Here is a 21,813-nt window from a genome sequence, read left to right on the forward strand (position 1 = left end):
ACATTTTTTTTAAGTGATCTTTGTCAAATCACTTGCACTTTGATGTCATTGTCCCACTTGTTTAGTACATTGTCATGTGGAACTTACACCAACTGACAGAAATCGTATGACTTTTTTTGACAATTGAATATATGGGACGGTCTCAAACATGTTTCCACGTTAATGCATCTTTGAGTTAAGATTAATCAAAAGTCATGTAGCCCACATGCATTAATCCAAATCCAAACCCTAGTCAAATTAGAAAGTAAACAGGAGAAATTGAGTACCTAGCTTCAAGTCAGTTTCAATATATTATTACTGATTTCCTTTTTTATTGAAATGCATTGCAAAGACTCAGTTGTACATACTCGACATATACTACATACCTCATGGCTACAATCGCTGTGAAATACATCTTTTCTGCATTAAATACTGTACTAGACTGACTCCTGCTTGAGCAGTCACCTTACCATGGTTGAGGGGTTTGTGCGTTCCAATGATCCTAAGATCTAAATTGTTCAGGTTTTAAGCCCCTGGCTGGTAGAATCATCCAGGGCAATTTAGTCTAAGGTGAGGGATAGTTTTCCCTTGCCCAGGCACAGGTCATCTGGAGGCAGGCCTGGAGGTGGGGCTCAGTGGCGAGCAGCTAGTGGCCATGCCTGCACACAAGGGACCTGACCAGGCACTGCCTGAAAAAACAATGTGGGTCCCCTTTTCCTTTGGGCTCATCACCTGTGGGAGTGGCTCAGGGGGCCAGGTGCATTGGTGAACTGGGTGGTGACTGGTTTCCTATTTTGTGCAAGATGCTTTGTGTACTAAAAAAAATGGACTAGTGCTGCTGAAACGATGCAAAATTCCTCATTGGGGGCCGAATAAATCTCATCTTATCTTATCTTATCATGAGGTGGGGATCTTGGTGATCTCCGGCAACAGAAGCTAATTAAAGTGATGTGGAATGTCAACTCTCTGGCAGGGGGAGAGCTTGAGCTAATGTGCGAGGTTGAGAGATTCTGACTACATATAGTAATGCTTAACTCGACACACTGTTGCTGACTTGTTTGTCCCAATGCTCCAAGCAGCGACTTAAGAGTACCCACTTTTTGGAGTCATGAGTAGCACACCCACTGGAGACTCCCTTTATCTGCTGATGAACTTAAATGCTCACGTGGCCAATGACACTGAGATCTGGAAAGACATGAATGGGAGGAACCGGAGTGGTGATTTGTAATTGGATTTCTGTGCTACACTATGTTCAAACGTAAGGGTGTGTTCAATTTGGCACCAGGACACACTAGGCAGCCGGGGAAGAAGGGGAACGCTATCGGGTTGTTTTGGCCTTGAGACTCCACAGGCAACTGAAGGGGTACTTGGCTGACCAAGTGGAATGCAGCTTTGTTGGTTGCTGAGGCAAAAATGGAAGTGTGGGAGGAGTTTAGAGAAGGCATGAAGAATGACTTCCAGACGGCTTTGAGGAATTTCATGTCCACCAACCGGCATTTCAAGAGGGGTAATCAGTGCACCATCAACACTGTTTATAGTGGGATGGGACGCTGCTGACCTCAACTCTGGACATTGTGAGTCGGTGAAGAGAAGACTCAGAGAAGACAATTTCACCGAAATGCCTTCCTATTAAGAAGCATAGCCTGGGGACTCTGAAGTGTGCTCTCCCATATCTGGGATTAAGGTCACCAAGGTGGTTTAAAAGCTCATTGTGGCAGTGCCCCGGGGCGTGTTTGAGATCCACTCGCAGTTCCTAAAGGCTCTGAATGTGGGGCTGTCTTGGTTGGCATGCCTCTGGAACATCACATAGACATCAAGGACAGTGGCTCTGGATTGGCAGACGGTGATGATGGTCCCCCTCTTTAAGAAGTTGAAGTGTGTGCTCCAACTGCACAGGGATCACACTCCTCAGCCTCCCTGAAGAGGAGGGTCGGTCAAGAAGTCGAATCTCAGATTCAAGAGGAGCAGTGTGGATATCGTTTGGCCGTGAAACAATGGACCAGCTGTATGGCCTTCACTCTCTCGGGTGGCCTTGATAAGAAGACCGAAATGGATGGATGGATCTGGTCTAAAAATGCGGATTGTGGATATTCAATGCCAAACCAAACCAACAACATGTTTGCAATATTCTATCAACTAACTGCAGGAATGTGAAATTACCATTTTATTGTGACAAATGGATTGTTAGGGAAATCTCTTGAGATCCGTCCACTGCTAATAAAATTGTCCTTTAGACTGGGGCCTCCTTTTTTTTTTTTTTTTTTTTTTTTTGATCGATTTCAATCTGATGTCTTAGAAAGGACATTACGAGGTCTTGCCAATCATGCAAATTCCATTTCCTATTCATTGGATCCCATTGCAGATAGCAGGAGGAAGAGAGGCTTTATGTTGACTTAAAAAAAGAAAGGGAATAGCAGACAAGCAATTAATGATATCTGAGTTGAGGTTTCATATTGCCAGCAATCAAAATTAGATTTAAATGATCGTATGGTCTCACGTCAGGCGTGCTTCCTCCTTTCATGCCATTTCTTCTTAATACGACAGCCTAAATTGCTTTGGCTATAGTTTGTAATAATTGTAGCATTGGCACCCGGCACTATGAATGGTTCCTATTACATATTCCAGCACAAGTCGTGGAAATAGACTTTTAATTTCAATGTATTTCAATAGCAGCAAGTGTAATGGATTAAGGTGGCCCTGCATGATTGATTAGTTTCACACTTGAAAGTCCACCCCTGCAGATCTTTTCACAAGGATAGAACTTTAATAACCTCACATGGCAATTGAATGCATACTCTTAATTATGCTCGTATCTTTTGGGTACTATGATAGTTTTTTCCTGCACTTGCAGGCTTCTAATGTGTTAAACAAAGCCGTGGGGATCCCGACAGATGCTGAATGGTAGTTTTGTCTTGGGAGCATCAGGGATTTCAGCTCTAAGGTAAAATCAAACAAGAGCCACATTACAACTCACTTTGATGCGATGGCTTCCAGCTGCGGCTGGCACATCAGTGATGTATGACTTGTGTGTATGTCTGAAAGGACCTCAGGGCGGTTGTATTTCTGCGATTTTACAAGGTTGGTTCAGGGCATATTTGGAGAAACAATGAAATGAAATTAAAAAAGACTGTTGTTTTTATTTCTTAAAGAGCTGTATTAGGGGAGGGCAGAGATTAAAGTAGTAGAAGTGGAGGAAACTAAACTACTGTGGAGCTCAGCAGGTGCCCATGGCTTAACACTTTAAATCTTATGGCCGCCCAAGACCCAAACCAGATGTCCAAACTTCCCACACTAAAGATATACAAGTAAAATTGAAGGCTGCCACAACCAAGGAGGTTATGATATTGCTAGTGCTAGTTTGCCATTATGTCTGTTTAATTTAGAAGGATTTGGGAAAAACAAAAACAAAATAACCTAAAAGACATCTTTCACTGAACTTTATGGAGGTCAAAGTAGAAAGCAATAAACCACTGAAATGTTTTGTTTTTTTTCTGATGTTGAATTTGGAGATCTGAAATTGTATAAAACACTCAAAGCAACTGTCCTGGTTGCTGACTTTTTATTTGAAATCTAGCTTTCCCATTCCACTATGCTTCTTTTGAAAAGGGTCATTGGATCATATGACCACTGATCCTCCATTTATACTACATTTTGTTGTCCGGTATGATTTGTTTTGGGACAGAAATGATAAGCTTTTTACTCTGACATTCACAAGTACGCTCCAATGTGGGCCTGCTGCTAGAGATTTTGGCCAAATCTACCCTCTAATACACTCAGGCATAATGTGGTGCAGTACCCCTGTCATTGCAGAACCTTTTAGATGTATTAAATGCCAGCACAATCTCTGCTATAAAAGAAAGAGAAAAAACACCCAGACACAGAGTGGAGGCCACAGCCGTAATATTTACATGTGTCACCTTACACGTGTCAATTTAAGCATGCTTCGTGCAGTGTGTTATTCCTCGAACTGTGCATTAATTTCCTGTCGGGTTCAAAGCGTTTGTCACCCTGTGTCAGTCACATTGCCGCTTTGTGTCTCACTGCTCGAGGACCTTACTGCCACGGTTAAAGGAAAATATGTTTCCCGTAAACAGTACACTGGCTCACATGGTCGATAGTGGCAGAGGTCCTGAGGGGTCACGGCAGCTGACAGGGTCCCACTGTTGCTTAAGCAATAATGGATAGACTGCATCTTGGGAAAGATGGAAAAGATGAAGCGGAGAGTAGGTGGGGTCCTATCTAGCAGAATGTCTTGATTGATAATGAGCCTGTGGAAGTGCAGGGCGTCCAGGACAAACAAAGTAGTTGAACAAAACAAAGGTCCACTTGATTAAAACAGCACTGCAGATTAACCTCACTCTCTGTGCATGTTTGCTCAGTGGCATTAATCAGCATTGGATATACTCATCGGAAAAATAAGCACGATGATTATGCCGCACTGAGTCGGCACTCCTCTGCATGATTTCGGGAGTTAGCTGGGTTGCCAGACACGTGTTGCCCACAAGAGATCTAGTAACAACTGCAAATCAGTGAGCAATCAATTAACAAAAGCTTGATTTAATTAATGAAAAGATGGACGATGCAAGACATTAATGACTAGCAAAACCACAGTGCTAGTTTTTGATTCACTCATACTGTATGAGGATGAATCATGAAAAGTCTTACAGATAAATTCTTGGTCTCATTAGGGGACATCATTGGGCAATCCATTTGCACTGACAGTCATACCCTATAATTTGGAGTCTTCAATTAACTCTATGTGCATGTTTTTGGGATGTGGAAGGAAGCCGGATGACCCACAGAAAACCTACACAAACACTACAGAACATGCCTCACAGGAAAACCTCGGCCAAGATTCGAAACCCCAAACCTCAGAATTCTTAGGCAGATGAGCTAACCACTTGTCCACGGGCTGCCAGCAACCGATTTATTGTAAACAATTTGTCTGTAAATTGCAGGCATTCAACAATGTTGCAAACCTGCCAGCCAGGGGAAAAGAATTGGCTTGTAATATCTATATAATTGGCACACCTTTGTAATCCGACACCTTTCAGAGCTTGTTGCTGTTTGACAATAGGGGAAATAATGAAATAGTATCACTTTAGCACATCCTGTAATTAAGCTCATGAATATATATTGGTTTTGTTTTTTTTCCCCCCTACATCATAAATTTTCACCTTTTGCATCTCATCGACACCCTCAGAATCAACTCGATGCAATCGAGCCTCAACCTGAAAAAAAGTGCTGACTAGTCTGTTCACAGCACCTCTAACTCCTCCTTGCATTGTGCACACTCAAACAAATGATTTACATTGAAGTAAGACAAATCTCTTGATAAACATTCGATGGATATTTGGTTATTTGACATTACATTAGACCAGGGGTCCCCAAACTAAGGCCCACCCTCACCTTTGGCCCGGCCCCCTGAACAATACCGGAGACGCATTATAATTTTTTTTTTCAGTCTGGCAACGCGATCGAGGCTAAAACATGCATATAACGTGACATTCCATTCAAACTGAAGCCTGAGAGCCATAGTTGAGGCTACCTCAGCCGTCAGCCGGCCCGTTGGTCGTGGCTCTGCGTCAGGAGAAGAGTAAGCCCTGGCTTTAGGGCACAGTTCAAGGCGTGACTCATCCTAAACGTTTGACTCCGCCCACATGAACTCTCGACATCTCAGTGCCTTCTTTTTTTCTTTTACTATTTCCTTGGCGGCTTTAATGATATGACGTCTTATGACGTCACAATTTTAAATTACGTAATTTCACATTGAAAAATTACAAACTATCAACTGACTGAAACCCAAATGCTAACCTCAACCATACATGGAGTGCGCCTTCTACTGGAGGGATGTGATACTACATATCCCACTCATTTCAGTGGAGGACGACTTTTGACCACAACTTTTGAACCCAGTGGCCTAGACACCAACCTAGAACTAACATCAACAGCCTCATTTTCAAGACCCCTGAATACGCTTTACAAGCTTGGCTTGGCTCAAGAACCCTCTGTTCACCCAGAATGGACGTTAAATGGCCGTTTGGACCACTTCCGGCCAACAGTTCGTAGTTCCGACCCGACTGACTGAGGGTTGAAAGTTTGTCATTTTCGATGTTCAATAACGTGTTAAAAGCTAAACGTGACATTATAAGACGGCACATCATTAAAGCCTCAGGAAATAGTTTAACCAAAAAGAAAAAATAAGACAATAAAAAGCCCTGTGGGCGGAGTCAAACGTTTAGGATGAGGCAAGCTTGAACTGAGCTCTGCAGCCAGGGCTACCTGGAGTGGAAACTGTCAGCAATTGACAGAAGATATTGACGGCCTTCAGGCAGCCGCCGGAGCGCTTGCACGTCCGGTGTGCATTTTCCTCAAACTGCAATATTACCTTTCTGATGGATACTATAATCGTGTGGCTTTAATCGACATTGGATTACAGTACAAATGGACGAGTTCAAGCGACTTTTAACCGCACTCGAATAAAGGGGACCTGCGTGGGTTGTTGTCGCGTCTATCAGGCGCCGTAGGTGGCGGAGGCAAAGTAAACAAAAGTGGGGCTGCCGAGATGGGCTACCTGCCTAGGAGAAAGCAAATGCTAACCACTCAAACTCCGTTGCCGAGGCCAGATCCATAACACACAAAACGGGTGATCTGAAACACCACTTAGCGGGAAATCGCTGAACTCGGAACTGTTGCATTTGTTAATCATGGAAACCTGGCTACACGGTGAGATTCTCCACGCTTTGATGAAACTGTACGTCAGGCTTAACCACGGCACAAAGTGAAGTTTCATCGCCAGATTAAGATGTCCAGTAACGCAAATACTACAACGAACAACAACCTGAAGAAAAGTGGTTCAGAAAATGGATTGATAGCAAATGCTGTGACACTGCACTCTGTCGTCATAATAGTACAGTACTGTAATTAAAACTTGTTGGAATACAAGCGGCCATCGTTGAAGTGCAGCTATGGTAAGTGATATTTTTCATCTTCTGTTTTTATATTGGCCCTTGAAAATGCCTTCACAAGAAAATGGCCATAGGCACTAAAATGATTGCAGGCCTGCCTATGCATTTATTTAAAAATATGTGTGTGCACATGTGTCCAATGTGCATTGTTGGATGCATTGTTGTTGTTAAAAAATAACAGAGATTGAGACTTTTTAATTGAATTTAATTTTCAATGTACTGTATTTATTTATCCAAGGTAAGGTATTTGTTGCAATGCAAATGTTCCATATCCTTTGGAACAGAAAGGGTGTATGTTTATTATATTTGCTATAACATATCAGTGTCATTTAAAAAACAACAACAATCACATGATACTATTGTTTATTGTGATAGTTTCTGTGTAAATATATCATCCACAAAAATGTGTTATTGTGACAGGCCTCCACTAAATAATTACGTTTAGGCACCCCTGCGATCGTCACACCTTTTCTGTTACAAACTGACCCCGGGCATCCACCAGAGAAGGGAAAAGTCGTGTGGCCCTCACTGGAAAAAGTTTGGGGACCCCTGCGTTAGACTAACGATGATCACTTTAAATCCGCCTCAAAGGATTCAAGCTTTACAAGTGATTGAGATAAACAGTAATTGGGGTCACATACTCTCTACTATATTGCTCAGCCTTTACATAATACAAGTAGATAGTAGGATGACGCCAGGATCGGTGCCAGCCTGTTAAATCCATTATCCCTTAAAAAAAAAAAAAGCAACAAAACTGTGTGCTGGCCATAGGTTAATTATCCAAAGAAAAAAAAACATGAATGGAATAAACTACCGGTAGTCTATTTTATGTGCTCGTTTTTCAACCATTTAAATAGCCTTTGCTAGTAATTTCCTTTTTTCTTACTTGTGTTCTACATAAAGGTATATGATCATTTTAAAGTACAATGCTGTTTTAAACATTGAATGATTCGCTAGCTTGTAAGGGTGACTGTGGCCTACTGGATTTAAGCAGATCGAATTGAACATATTGTGTGCATCAGTAATTAGTGGGTTTGGTAAGTTTTTGCACATTAATGAATTGAAATGGATTACCATGTCTTTGTGATTAATTAAAGCACAAATTACAATGATTCATTTTTATTCATGATAATGCCTTCAAAGTTAACAATACTTTAAAAATATGTTGGGTAGCAGTTGTTTTTCTTTGGGAGGTATTTGTTTAATATTCATGCACAGAATGAATCTTTTTCTATTATTTATATATTATTATTTTCATGTACTTTTAAAGTTTTGTTACAAAAAAACAGTCACACTGTTACTGATATGGACCCATAAGCATAATTAGATTTAGAGATGAGGCTACCAGCTCCTACATCAACTCAATATTTGATGTGTGAATGCTTTGAAAACCCCAAGTGTTGACCATTATTAACTTTTTTCATTTTAATTTCAACAGCAATATTTGGGTCAAAGTGTTATTTTTGTTATCATCTTCTCAATATGATAGCTTGTCACAGCATAACATTAAACCAGAACATTTGTCATTAATGAGAATGCCACTGACCAAGGATTCACATTCCACATGATTTCAATATCTGCCAAGAAAAGGTGGAAAACACGACTTTCCTCTCAAGATAATTAGCAAAAGCAGTGCGATTTGGACCTATGTTTAGAACGGTCATGGAACCCAGATGAGTGAGGCGGATTGGGTCACTGTGAGCCCACAGAGAAACGTGATGAAGAAAAAGGTTGATGGGAGGGCAATGGGCAGGCTAATGCAGAGATGGAGTGTCATTGCGTTTCACCTTCATTAGTCAGAGTCACCCCAGGTTCTCACCCGGTCTTAGTTAGTTAGGTAGCCATCGCAGCTGCTGCCTTGCATAATGACAAAGTGCAGTAGATGGGAAAAGGCACAGGGTGACGGTTGCTTTGCCAGGAATTGGCTGTTGGCTAACAGCACTCCTCACCACTCATTTATTTTCCATGGCTGTCCTCACTGTGGGAGAGGGAAGAAACAGTGCACAACCTAAACTCATGGTTTTATTTGTAATGTAAAGAGGCCCCATCGCAATGGTTGTAGAATGCTTGTAATAATAAAGGGTTACATTATGTCCCTTTTCCACTGTATGGCATGACTCTGTACTCACTATTTATGCTTTTCACCTGTCAAAAGGTACTAGAGTGTGACGTGGCCATGTCATGTGGGTGATGTAAACAACTGCTTGTCACTAATTCGTCAACCTATGTGTCAGAGTCTCCACTTTGATGATGCTCTGTCTCCTTTTGACTAAAGTGTGTCTCATGCAGGAGACGCAGTAAATACAGGAGTCACTTGTTTGTTAGGTTTTTTGGTAGTGATGTGTTCAATGTGATGCCAGATACGCAGTGGGAAAGAGGCATAAAACGAAATAACAGGGATTTTAAAATGCTAGGCGTCCATAGATAATTACTGATTTTAGAGAGCGCTTATCGCTGTTGTTATATCCGGGACTCTTCTGTTGTTTCACCTCCTGGTATAAAACCCCCCATCGCAACCCGCAACCTTGCCAACACACACAACCAGTATGCCTACCGATAACATCAGCTGTTGTTTCCATTCAGTATGATCTTCACACATTGCCTCACCTATTAACCACCTGTATGGCTTTGTTGTAAATCAGATTAACTCCAGGACTCTTTAAACATCATTTCAACATCCAATAGGTAGTCACACATGCAGCTATCAAGGTAACGTTTTGTATCTTAGTGTCTCTGTCATAAAAAACAATGTTTAATACAAACATATCACTTTGATGATGATGGTTGATAGTGAATTAAATTTCATTTACACATTTAAGAACTTCTGAAGAACTTCTTTAGACAGATAAGCAATAAAAGTACAATTTCAATAAGTGAGTTTCAAAGGCTCAAATGATTTAAGTAGCTACATGAATTCGAAACAAGCATAATAATAAAAGAGGTGTTAAGTCATTGAGATGACTGTAAAACACACAGTTTAGTGAAGAGACACTTTTTTTCTTTTTGTGCATTTATGGATCGTTTTTATGGGAGTCGTTATTGCTGCAGCTGTTGTTTTCCATGTCAGTTGTTTTAAGGCGTGAAGAAAGATCCTCTCCCATCGCTGGAATCTGTGACAGCGGGATGATGAACAATCCCTGTGAATAATCTGAGAAACACACGATCTCTTTCAGTGCTAGTAATGAGTGACACTGACTTCCTTAGTTGAGCCAAAGCACAACGGACTCCTAAGAATGCTAAGAAGGAAAATATGCAGGATGAACACCCTATTACATACTTAAAAAATGTTGGACTTGATCTGCAAGATCAAAGGCAAGATCATGTACGGAAAAGCAATAATGTGCAAATGAGATCATGACCTTACACCAAAACATAGAATATCAAATCAGATTTCTGTGATGTCATCCTTACACTTCTCATAGCCATAATTGCACAGTTTTAGAAGATAGCTTTTTTGTGTATAAAAGTACCGGTAAGTACGCTTATTAGTCACATGCGCAATGTAAAGCAAAATGTGTTCCATGCTTTCAACCTATGTCTTAAACACGGATTGACAGTTTTTTTTTTTTTAAGTGGTGCATATACATCCTCCCCCCCGCCCATTAAACAGAAAGTATTAGTAACAATGACCAAACGTGCAGCTAAACGCACAGCTGATGGGCAGCCATGAATTGTGTGGCGGTACCTGCAGTGCGACATTGAGTAAATGAAGCCTTTGTGAAGGTATGTCGTTAAAAACAAGCCAATACAGCAAACCTGTTGAATCATTTGAACAAGTAGCACCCAAGTGATGAAGTGGAAAGCGTTTAACTGCAAGCAGAGTTTGCACAGTCTGCCCATATCAACATTCGCAGTTTAGCCGCTAATAGCTAGCTGTGCAGCCAGGAGCAATCAGTCAATCGTCTAATCTTTTGATCATGCACATTTGCAAGTAGCAATGATGGTAACGCCTTGTGTAGGATCATAACCTTTTAAAAAAATATATTGTTTGGATTGTACGGTATATTCATTATTTCCGAGGGGCCAATTTTTAGTAGTTCACTGTGTTATTTTATATTGTTCTACATTTGTTAAACTGTTGAATAAAAATGTTTGAAATTAGTGAATAAAATCATCTTTTTTATATTGTTTAATAAATTGTTGAATTACACTTTACAGCAATTTAAAAGAGATGTAATGATGGTTTTTTGTTAGTGTCTTTTGGCCACATGTGCTTGATTTATTGTTACTAAAACTTCTTTTCTAAGGTGACCTTAACGCTATTTTCTTTAGTTCTTCTGTCAAAGTACAGTTGTAGTTCTGGCAGTATAAAATGCTGAAATCTCTAGCTCAGCAAATCCATAAAAATTGTAGGTTCGGTTCACTCGCTTAGTATATAGCACATTCGCCCCGGGGTTATATCAAATGTGCCCTTTTTCCGGTACTCCGTATTTGAAGACAATTCCTAGATCCAATAGACCTGCTCCCCTCTGAGGCCTGCCCCAGATGAAACAAAGCATACACCTCAATAGGTCTCCATAGGACTGGCCGCTCTCAGGCTGGCGCTTGGAAGATTGACAAGTGAGCATTAGTTTTCACTGGAAAGTGGCAGGCAGTCCCTTATGTGATATAGAAGCATGTCAAGGGCTGCTCTCTGGCTATCTCTTTGTGTGCAGTCTCTTTTTTTCTAACAACTCTGCTCTTCAAGTGTGCCTTTGAGCATTTAAATGATCAGAATGTGCAACGAAGCTGTCTGCCCCCATGCTGTCAAACGCGGACGGATATGTTTCAGCAAGTAAAAGAGACGGACATGAACAATACACACACTCCGCTGACCCATACATGAACACAAGTGTTTGCCCAAAAGTTCAGCGTTGCTTTTCCAGACAGACAAACCCCTCTCGGCATATCCGCCAGTTGAGTCTGGTGGAAAAAGATGCTCCTCAGTGGAGATTCAGTCAGTCATGGAGCTGTCCGAAGCTTTATGTTTAGCGAGAGGGGAAAAAAGGATAAACAGCCTGCCTTTTTGAAATGTCATTTTTACTTATTTATCAACTGTTAAGTTACATTTCGTCAAATAGGGATGAATATCTAATAGGTGGTTAATGTTCAGTGTTTATATGGTTATAAATGGGAGGGAACGGTTGATTGGGACTAAAACATCCATCCGTTTTATGTAGCGCTTGTCCGCATTAAGGTTACAGATGAGCTGCATAATATCCTAGATGAGTTTCACTGAAAGATGGGGCACACCCTGGATTGGAGGCTGGCCAATCACAGGGCACAAATGGACGAATACCCTTCACACTCACATTCACGTCGACAGTGGATATAAAAAGCATGCACAGCCCTGTTTAATTGCCAGGTTTTTGTGTCATCATTTATGACACCATTTCAAAACAATTGAGATAATGTGGTTTCCCAAGTGTAGACGCCGTCTTATAATTGAGGTGTGGCTCTATTCAGAATTAACCAATCACAGTCAAACTCAAGTTGTATGTGAGTCAGCACAAAACAGCCACCATTTAAAGTGCCTCTGATGAACCCCTAATAAAGGTGTTATTTGGTACAGTGTTCTGTTTGCGACATTGTGCCAAACGTACTTTTTTTGTAATTGTGGCCAAGCAGACTGTAACACATAAACTAGAACACAATCTCCCCCTACGTGGGAAAATGTGAGTGGCAGTACAAAACAACAGTAGTGTTAGAACAAATGATTCAGGCTTCTATTTGTTGATTGAATTTGTTATTTGATTGAATGTGATGGGTTAATTCATCACAACCACATTATTTTAGGTCTGTGTGTGTGGGGGGGTTATTATTATTTTTTTTTTATCATTCTGAGTTGTCCAATGTATATGGTTGGTCACCTTAATGATTTTTTAAAAATAAATCATCATGGTCTCATTTGTAAAATCATAAAAACCTTGCTTGAAGACTTTATATTCATTGTATGGACAATTAAAAGTCTTGAATTAAGCTAAAATAATAAATAAAAATGAGGGTTTCTAACTCAAACAACATTTTCCATTTACAAAACAAAATTAATTAAAACAAATTATAATTAGAGCAGAGGTGGGCATTCTGTCAGCACTGCAAGGTCTATGAACTGTTATACAGTACCTGTATTCGATTGTGGATGGTTGTTCATCTCTTCGTTTTTAGTTATTTTTGTTACTATCTTTTGTTGAGTTTTTACTACACAACACTTATTGTTAAGGTTTCTTGGGTGACTTTTTTTTTTTTAATTTCATACCGACTACTACTACAACTAACCCATATTACAAAAACAATACTAAAAACTAGCAAACCTGCACTAAACAATAATTCAAAGTAACTGAATTTTCAGCACATCACAAAACCACCATTGTTGTATGATTCAAATGGTGTATTATCATAATGCTATGCTAATGGTGGCTCTCAGTTTTGCTGTAGCAAGTGTCATATTCAGACTAAGGCATTTCCAAGTAACCTGATTATACTGTACAGTACACTATTACTGTATGTAGGACTGCCAGGAGCTGCCAGGATCACTATATTTTTGCTTTAAGGAGTACTGTTAATGAACTCGGCCTGCAAGCCATTAAAGTCCTGTTTTCTCTCAAGTCAGACAGAGAAACAGAAAATGTCTGTTTTGGGAGGAAATACCTTGAGAAAAGTCGATATGCCCACTGGCCACAGTCCAGCTCTGGTCACACTGGATATCATAAATCATCTGGTTGATTTTAATGCACGCAGCTATTAGGACACTATTTTTTTTCCTGTCCACAAAATTATTATAATATGTTCATGAAATCTGGAACATATTTCAGTTCCTGACCGACTAAGATTTAGCAAATATAAAAGTGACCTGAGACTATTGAGTGGGTTTTTTTTTTTTAGATGAGTATTTTTCTTGTTTTCCACATTAACCACATTCCACATGCTCGCCAACATTTTTCAGAGGAGGTTTTCTTCAAACTGAATGTGGGTCAGCAGCCCCCCGCTCACATTTGCTCCATCTAGGAGCCGGTTCAGTGGTCATTCTGTCACCTGGGAAGGTTGTTAAGAAAATCTCATAAAGCAATATCCCCACACCGAGATGTGAAGCTTTTCCTGGTCAGCAGAACATGTGTTTGCCTAAGCTGTGAGATGTCAGAAGCTTCCTTCCTTGGTCCTTAAAAAATGCGCTGGAAAAATTGACATGTCGGTCACAAATAGATTCATCTGCTTGGGGAAATCCAATATCCCCAGGAAATCTCTGGGAATCATCCGTTTCACAGTGTGCAACAGGTTCTGAAGAGACCTCCGAGTCCTGAAGCGGCATATGTGAGCATTATGATGGCTATGATACACAATATTGACATTCTGAAAACAGCCTGTTCGTTGGACTTTCACAGAAGTGAAATTGGACAAATCAAAAATACTGTATCTTGACAGTGATCTAAATCCTTGGAGCCCTTTTCAAACTATTTGGAAATGAGATGCACTGCTAACTTCCAGTTGAAGTGCCTCCACATGTCACGCTGTTGACTTTGACCCTGCTGCAACTGTCTTCAGGGATAGATTTTCATTCAGTGGAAAAGTTCAATTTTGTGGGTGACCTGATGTCTCTTGTATCGTTTGAGAAGTTAATTCCACACACGATTATGAGCTCCGTGTTTGCTAGACTGTTGCAAGGAAAAATGGAGGTTTCACATCCTTTGGGACGACTGAATTTAGAGGAGGGAACAACTGTATGAGTCTGAGGACATATTTACAAGGATCCTCTCAATGCTGGCTTGCAAAAAAAAAAAAAAAAAGCACTAATTTCCTAATTTTCTTGATTACACAAATGTCAATTATGGATTATTTTTTCCTGTGCTGCGAATGGGAGTGGCATCCAAGGCAATATGAAATGCTCTTTTCCAAAACAATAAAAAGTATGATTATTCAAAAATATGTGCAGTAATTACCTACAATTTTACAAACATTAGTTTGTTCCTGTTAAAACAATTAATTTGCTCAGTCTGAACGTCTTCAGTAAAAGATAATAGTGTCTGTACATAGTGTTATGGCATGTTAAGATTCAACTATATACATTGGGATTTTCAGCACATTTTGGAAAACAGCTCATCATACTGTTGGCCTAATACTGTAGCATAATTCCCTAAGTACTTTTTTGACATTTTCTGAAAACAAGAAAAAACAGGCATCAACGTGATTTCGGCTGATTTCAATATAAAATGTGAGCATTGAAAAACCATCTTCTACATTGTTACAAGCTAAGAGGAACTTGATTCTCAACTCAACGTTTTTACTACAGCAAAACAACCACAATTGTAACAAAGTGCTTTTTATAATAATGATCAAACGTATAACACAACACATATGATAAATATCATATTGAAGTAATATATAAATTAATTTATAAACTATTGTTTTGTAATTAAAATATACATCTCCCCGGAGGAGGGATTGAAGAACAGCTCCCTTCACATTGACATTTGGCATGCTGGTGGTGTCCAAATATCCCCCCCACCCATCCCCATCATTTCACACGTGTGATGTTGTAAATTGTAATCTCGCAATCACAGCGTGTATGACATCACTCGCGTTGGTTGCAGCGCCAGCAACTGAAGGTTGAATGTAAACCAACAACTGTTCTCAAACAGGTGTTAGATGGTCCATTAGTGAGTAACCTCACATTTCTTATAATGGTCAATGGAAGTAACAGTTGACCAGTTAACCATTGGCTTTTGTCCCTCTTCACATTTTCTCCGGGATGCATTCCTCAACAAGGGGATGTCTGTTTTATGGACAAATGTATGAAATCAAAATATGTGACCCCAGGGGGTGATGTTGTATGATCTGTTAATAAGCTTGTGTGTCTGTTTTAATAAGTTAAATGTGGAGCCTGCTAAAAAAAGGAAATAATGTTCTCAATGCAAAAAGAATACAAAAAATAAAAGAGATGGTTGTGACAGGCTGCTGGCCCACAGGCGCACACGACAACAAGCACCAATATCATCAAACGGGTTTAACACAATGAAAAACGGTTAAAGAATGCTAAAGAAAAAAGGATGGAAAGTACAATTTAAAGAGAAAGTAACAGGCTGATAACTCATGGATGTCTTTGCTCATACCCCATAATTGATTTCTCATAGAAAGCCATTATTTATCACATACAATATTGACAATTCCGGCATCTCATTTTCATAATTAAGGAGCCCAAACAATACCTCAATTCTCTATTAAGACCCGTATGAACTGTTTTTTCAAGGTCACATTGATCTATCCAAATGAAAGCAAAATTGACTGATAATGAATAACAACAGCTAATCTACCACCACAATGAGAGGACTACGTTTGAAAAGTTGCAAAGCCCTCACCTCAGAAAGAAATAATGTTTTGCTGCCCATTAATAGATATTGCAAAGCTGTTGATTTCCTTGTTATAAGAAGATCAAAGACACCACACTCATTAATATTGTGCTCAGGAGTGTACTTTACCTGGATGAAAGGCTGGATGATTAAGACATTACCCTTGTTTTATACCAAGAGGGAAAGGCTATGAAGTGCATTGAGAAAATGTTGCACTGTAATGCTTAGTGGCCAGAAATAAACCACAAAACTTTTTTTTTTTTTTTTTTTAATTCTGTGATCAGGAAGGTGTGTGTGTGTGTGTGTGTGGTGGGGGGCTTATGCAGTTAGCAATACAACGTGGAGGGAATTCCATTATTTGACATAAATAAATGTTGTCTTTAACAATGGCAAGGTTTCTGAAAAAAATGTTTTTCCTAATTGCTGGTTGTTGGCTTCAAGTGGAATTACTGAGCGTCACTGGCAAGACAAAGCATTTTAAACCTAATTTAAGACAACGTTCTTTCAAGAGTGATGAAATTCTAGTCACTTTGAAGGATGCTAATCTAATTTACCTGACTCGAATTTCTGAAGTCTCACAGACTTCAATCGAATGTGACATATTTCCACTGAATGAGAGTTCTGGAAAAACTCTTAACAATGGAATCACAGTGGTAGCAAACTTTCCACTTTCCAGCATAAACTGTAGGAATGATTGCCGGGACAATCATACAGTATGATTCTAATGACTATGGAGTAAAACCGCATTTACTAATTGTTAACAACCATTGCATAGTCCTCCCTTGTCCTTAGACCCAGCATCCAGAGGCTTCAAGTAAATTCCTGTACCACTGGCATTAGATTTATTCATCATTTTTTTATGTATGGTAACACCCCTCTGATTTACGGATTCTGGGTTTTATTTTGCAGATTTTTTTCGGGGTACAGTTCATCGCTCTATTTTGTTCTGCCTCGTGTTTATATTGGGTCTAGTTCCAATGTCAACCACCAGATGGTGGCGCACGATTTAGTTCGACTAAATTTCGCTAAAGGTGGAGGCCGAAAATAGGGAGTAAAGTATTCAGCTCAGCCTAGCTTTTGCTGAAGATTACTCAATGTCAGTCCCCTTCAATTATGCTTTTTACACCGACAGAAAGCGACAGCTGTTGGCTAATTTTATTTTGTACATCTTTCGGCAGGATTTTTTGAGATGATAGATTAAGTGTGTTAGTTTGGGGGGAAAAAAAACGATGTTTAACCGAGGGATCGGTACATTGTAACACCGCACAATAGTTTTGTTTACCATTGCTCTTGCTCTCTCTCAATATATGTGTTTAAATGTGGTTGCATTATTTTAAAAGTGTGTTTAAACACAATAAAAAAAGACATGCCTATGGTGTATTTAAATAGGGTACTTCTCCATTGTGGATTTCACTTATTGCCAGGGTGGTCTGGAATGTAACCCTGCACTGGAGGGGAGATGAGTGCATTTGTTCTTGCAGAAATTATTGCACATATGTCTATTATTATTATATCTAATTATCTTATTTTTCTTGAAATGAAATATTTATTTTTCAACTCCTGGAACTGAAAAATAATGTTGGTTATGCTCATATCCAGACTGTCACACTCACAAAGCTGCTATAGGTTCCGGCATACTAGTACACTTGTCATGTTAGCGAACGCAGACATACAGTGAAAGAAAATTATTGCATAGCCACGTACTGCGCTGTGACAGAACACAGTTATGCATAATATGATGGGAGGAGACGCGCATTTGTCGGCCATCATTCTTATCATCTGTGTCATGCTCTCGAGTGCGAGACGACTACACAAAAGCAACAGAGAGAAAAAATAAACATCAATTGACAGCGGTGTGTCTTTCTCTCCTGCTGGGTTTGCATGTGCAGCATCAATCCATTCACAGTGGGAAAATATTACTCAGTCAACACATACAGAGGCGGAGTAACAAACATGCTCAATATACATTTAAGTATTTTCAACTTGATGCCAATAGATCCTTCAGGTCTCTGCCTCTCTTTTGTCACTGTTTATTATTCCCTTTCTTTTGGTCTTGCTTTGCCACTTTTCCATGTCCCTCTCCACATGCGTTTATAAGCCAAAGTCCAATTTTCCATGTTCTGGCGCCACTTATACTAAAGGCAAACATAGTAGGTTAGTATGTGTTGATGATTGTCAGTAGTGGCCATTTATCATCTGTCAAGTTTCTGTCCTCTGTGGAGGTAAATACACCGTGTGAATTATGGTTGTTTGAGTCTGCAGGCGGAATCTCGTATGACAGCCTGCAGAAGGTTGTGACAATCGTTTATGAGGAAATAGTTTATCATAACCATGATAAACACTGTCCATCGCACATGAGCAGAGCAATTGCTTGACTACTTGGATGCGGAGGGATTTAGATTGGATACAGTTTGTAGATAAATTGGAAGTGTGGAATGGCATATTTTTACGTGATTGCTGAAAAACTGACACAATGGTTTGTTTCTCAATCATTATGGTGAATCCATCCATGCCTTGGTCATCTGATTCTGTTTAGCCTTTGCAATTCAAAATGGTATCAAAAAAGAGGATAGTTGACTTTATATTCCTGGATTTTACGTGGACAGAGATTTTCAACAATAGTAACTTGTGTACCTTGTGCTTTCTAAAGGTTTGTATTGTCACATTTTTATGCCATAAATGGAATTTTTATTTGTTTTTAAGGAGCAAACCTATTTTTTCCATTTTGTTGTGCTTCCCTGCAGGCAGCATGGCTTCAATTTCCATGCAGTGACAGTGTCAGTGTGAGTGTAAAAAGGTTATTTGTGGCTGTAATTGGCAACCATTAAAGAGTATAGTCAGCCTTTCGTCCACAGTCAGATGGGATAGCCGCCTTCGACTTAATGACTGTAGATTTGATAAAAACTCTATAAATAACTGTCATTACATTGGCTACACTTGTATAGCGCTTTTCTACCTTCAATGTACTTCAAGTGCTTTTACACAGTCTCCTCTTCCCTCAGTTATACAACAATTAATGGATTGTATAGTCATGATTGGAAAGTAACATTTCATTCACACACAATGATACAGCCCCACGAGCAACTGGAAGTTCGGGCGCTCGCTAAAAAGTACTTTCACAGGGTCACGAAGGAGCTGGGTATTGAACCCACAACCTAGGTGTTGTGCCACCTGAGACACGCTACCTTACAACCAAAAATGGAACTCTATTTAGGTATTGTGCTTGGTTTCATAAAAATGGTAATGTACTCTGTCTTCGTATTTGTTTTTTTTGCCGTGTGAAAATAAAGTGTCACAAAAGAGAGCCCTTAAAATTTATGCTAATTTACACGATTTTCTTCAACCAAATGAGGACATCCAGTATGGGCTTTACTGTGAGGTTGCACGAACATTCATGACAGCAAACCACTGCAATGATATTTCATATTGAAATTAGTGCTGTCAAGAGATTTTAAAAATTGAGAGATTAATTACGATCTGTAATTAATTGATCTAAGTAATCTATTTTTTAATCTCACTTAAAGAAATTGCTGAGAAAAGCCCCAAAGCCCCCCATTGTCTTTATGTATGTATCTGTATTTATAGTGTTAATCTTTTTTTCAATTACTCAGTCATTTGCCACCCCGAGGAACTGTTTGGCGTATTTATCAGCAAAGTCCCTGGTTTCTTTTTCACAACGATCAGTGCAAAATTAGTTGAAGTTCCACTCACCATCAATAAAGTGTCCAGTCACCCCCAAATAACTGTGGTTATTTGAGTTGAGTTGAGGTCCAGTGATGTGCTGTTATAGCAATACATTTGTCGGAATCCCCCACCAAAAAAACTTCAAGTTTGCTTTTCTTTTCACCGTCATGCATCTTGCTGATTTTAGTAATCACGTCATCATGGTTTGTATGATGGGTCATTGGATGCTGTTTGCAACACTTCAATTAATCCCTTGTCTTCAACTATGTTGATTGGCCTACAGTTCATCGCTATTCACTTTGCAACAACACTCGTCAGCCCGTCGGTCGCCGACTTGCTCATACGCGGGTTGTTCTCGTGTTTAGTTTGGCGAAGAGCTTTGCAATGGCTTGCTACATAAGTGTCTTGGTTGCTCTCATTGGTTGTGGCTTTAGTCACACCTGGTTACTTTGCATTTATGTGGTAGGCTTGAACTGCTTCTTTGCAAAGTCCTTCTTACAAAGAAGGCATATATTTAAAATTAGATCAATGCAATTAGAAAAAATAAGGTTTAACTGTGACTGTAATGAATTGGCCACAATTAATGCACTATTTTGTCACACCTTACTGAAATCCCAATATTTCATGACTAATTTCACAATTTGGAGTCTCAATCATTTATACCTTTGTTTATTGAAGTGAGCTTTGAGCAGCAATTTATTATACTTCATCATTTTCCATCTATACAAGCCTAAAATAAAATTCTGTGAGCAATTCAACGAGCTGAGCAATGACCCACTCTCCATAGATGGTGGAAAGTCTTGGTTTGGTTCAGCTAGATGGAATGCAATTTGAAAAACGGGGCCGCAATGTGGCAGCAAGGGCATATTCTGCACCTCACCCAGCACATTAGGACAATCATTACCAGATTTGACCCCTCCTTTTCATGACTGCAAAAGATAATTCTGGTCACTTCTCCTTTTCTCTGAGAGCCCTCAGACAACCCAGCAAATGGCCAGCAACATATGGACAGACGTATGTGCCAGGAAGCTAAGTTGTGTCTCACTTTACTGGAAGCTCTAAACGATTTAGGGTGCAGTTACGGTGCCCAGTCACAACTGTGGTTGACGACAGCAGCATTAGGAATTTGCAGTTGTCAAATTTGTTAATCCCTCACGTCAAGTAAAGGCCAGAAATGCCACCGCAGCAGTAACAGGTGTTTGCATGAAGCTGGTTGTCATGCTAAGATGTGGTACAGTATGACGTCCAGTCGTCCACTGGGGTCACAATTGTGTTGCCGATCACTCACCACAAAGTGTAAACGCTTACAAAAAGTTCTGTGGAGTGACAGGAACTTGATTGTTTTCGTCTCTAATCCCATTTTTGAACTGGTTCCAAGCTTCATGGAAGCAGTGGCTGAAAAATAATGACTATTCCTTTCACTCATCTCGTCATTTGGACTGCACAGCACGCCATCCAGCGCCATTTGCTGTGGGGAAACCATGAAAGTCTCTCATTTCTGTTTCGACCATGCCCTTAATGACGGGTTGGAAACTGGTATGTGCACCGTCAAAATGTCTAAAAATAATATTTCAGATGGGGGGATCGTTAATGATGATGGAATCAGGTTGTCATGTGACCCGCAAATGTCCAGATAGTGGTGGGAGTGTTGCTTTTGCCAACACAAAATAGCACGTTCAGGCATTGGATCACTTGATATTACATTTGGAGAATAGAACTAGTCATTCATTGAAGAATTTAAGGCTGCCATCCCTTTTGAATTGTTTTCAAAAACTCAAATGTCTATGTCCACATCAAATAGTGACTGACTTGTTTCTTTCGGTTTGATGTGTTATTTATTACAATACATTGCAATAATCAAG

The 21,813-nt window shown here is 39.8% G+C and overlaps 1 protein-coding gene across 1 annotated transcript in view; it reads left to right on the forward strand.

Annotated features, from left to right (window-relative positions):
- The first annotated feature begins 6,259 nt into the window (after positions 1 to 6,259).
- The window catches only part of prkacba (protein kinase, cAMP-dependent, catalytic, beta a), a 271,936-nt gene continuing 256,382 nt past the window's right edge, over positions 6,260 to 21,813 (forward strand). The window contains exon 1 of the mRNA XM_086046665.1: positions 6,260 to 6,950. The gene's annotated coding sequence lies outside the window, so the exon portion shown is untranslated. The remainder of the gene's footprint in view (positions 6,951 to 21,813) is intronic.

The sequence above is a fragment of the Filicampus tigris genome, chromosome 12 (genome assembly GCF_054856515.1).
Source record: "Filicampus tigris isolate MCC_2025a chromosome 12, RoL_Ftig_1.0, whole genome shotgun sequence".
Classification (NCBI taxonomy): Eukaryota; Metazoa; Chordata; class Actinopteri; order Syngnathiformes; family Syngnathidae; genus Filicampus; species Filicampus tigris.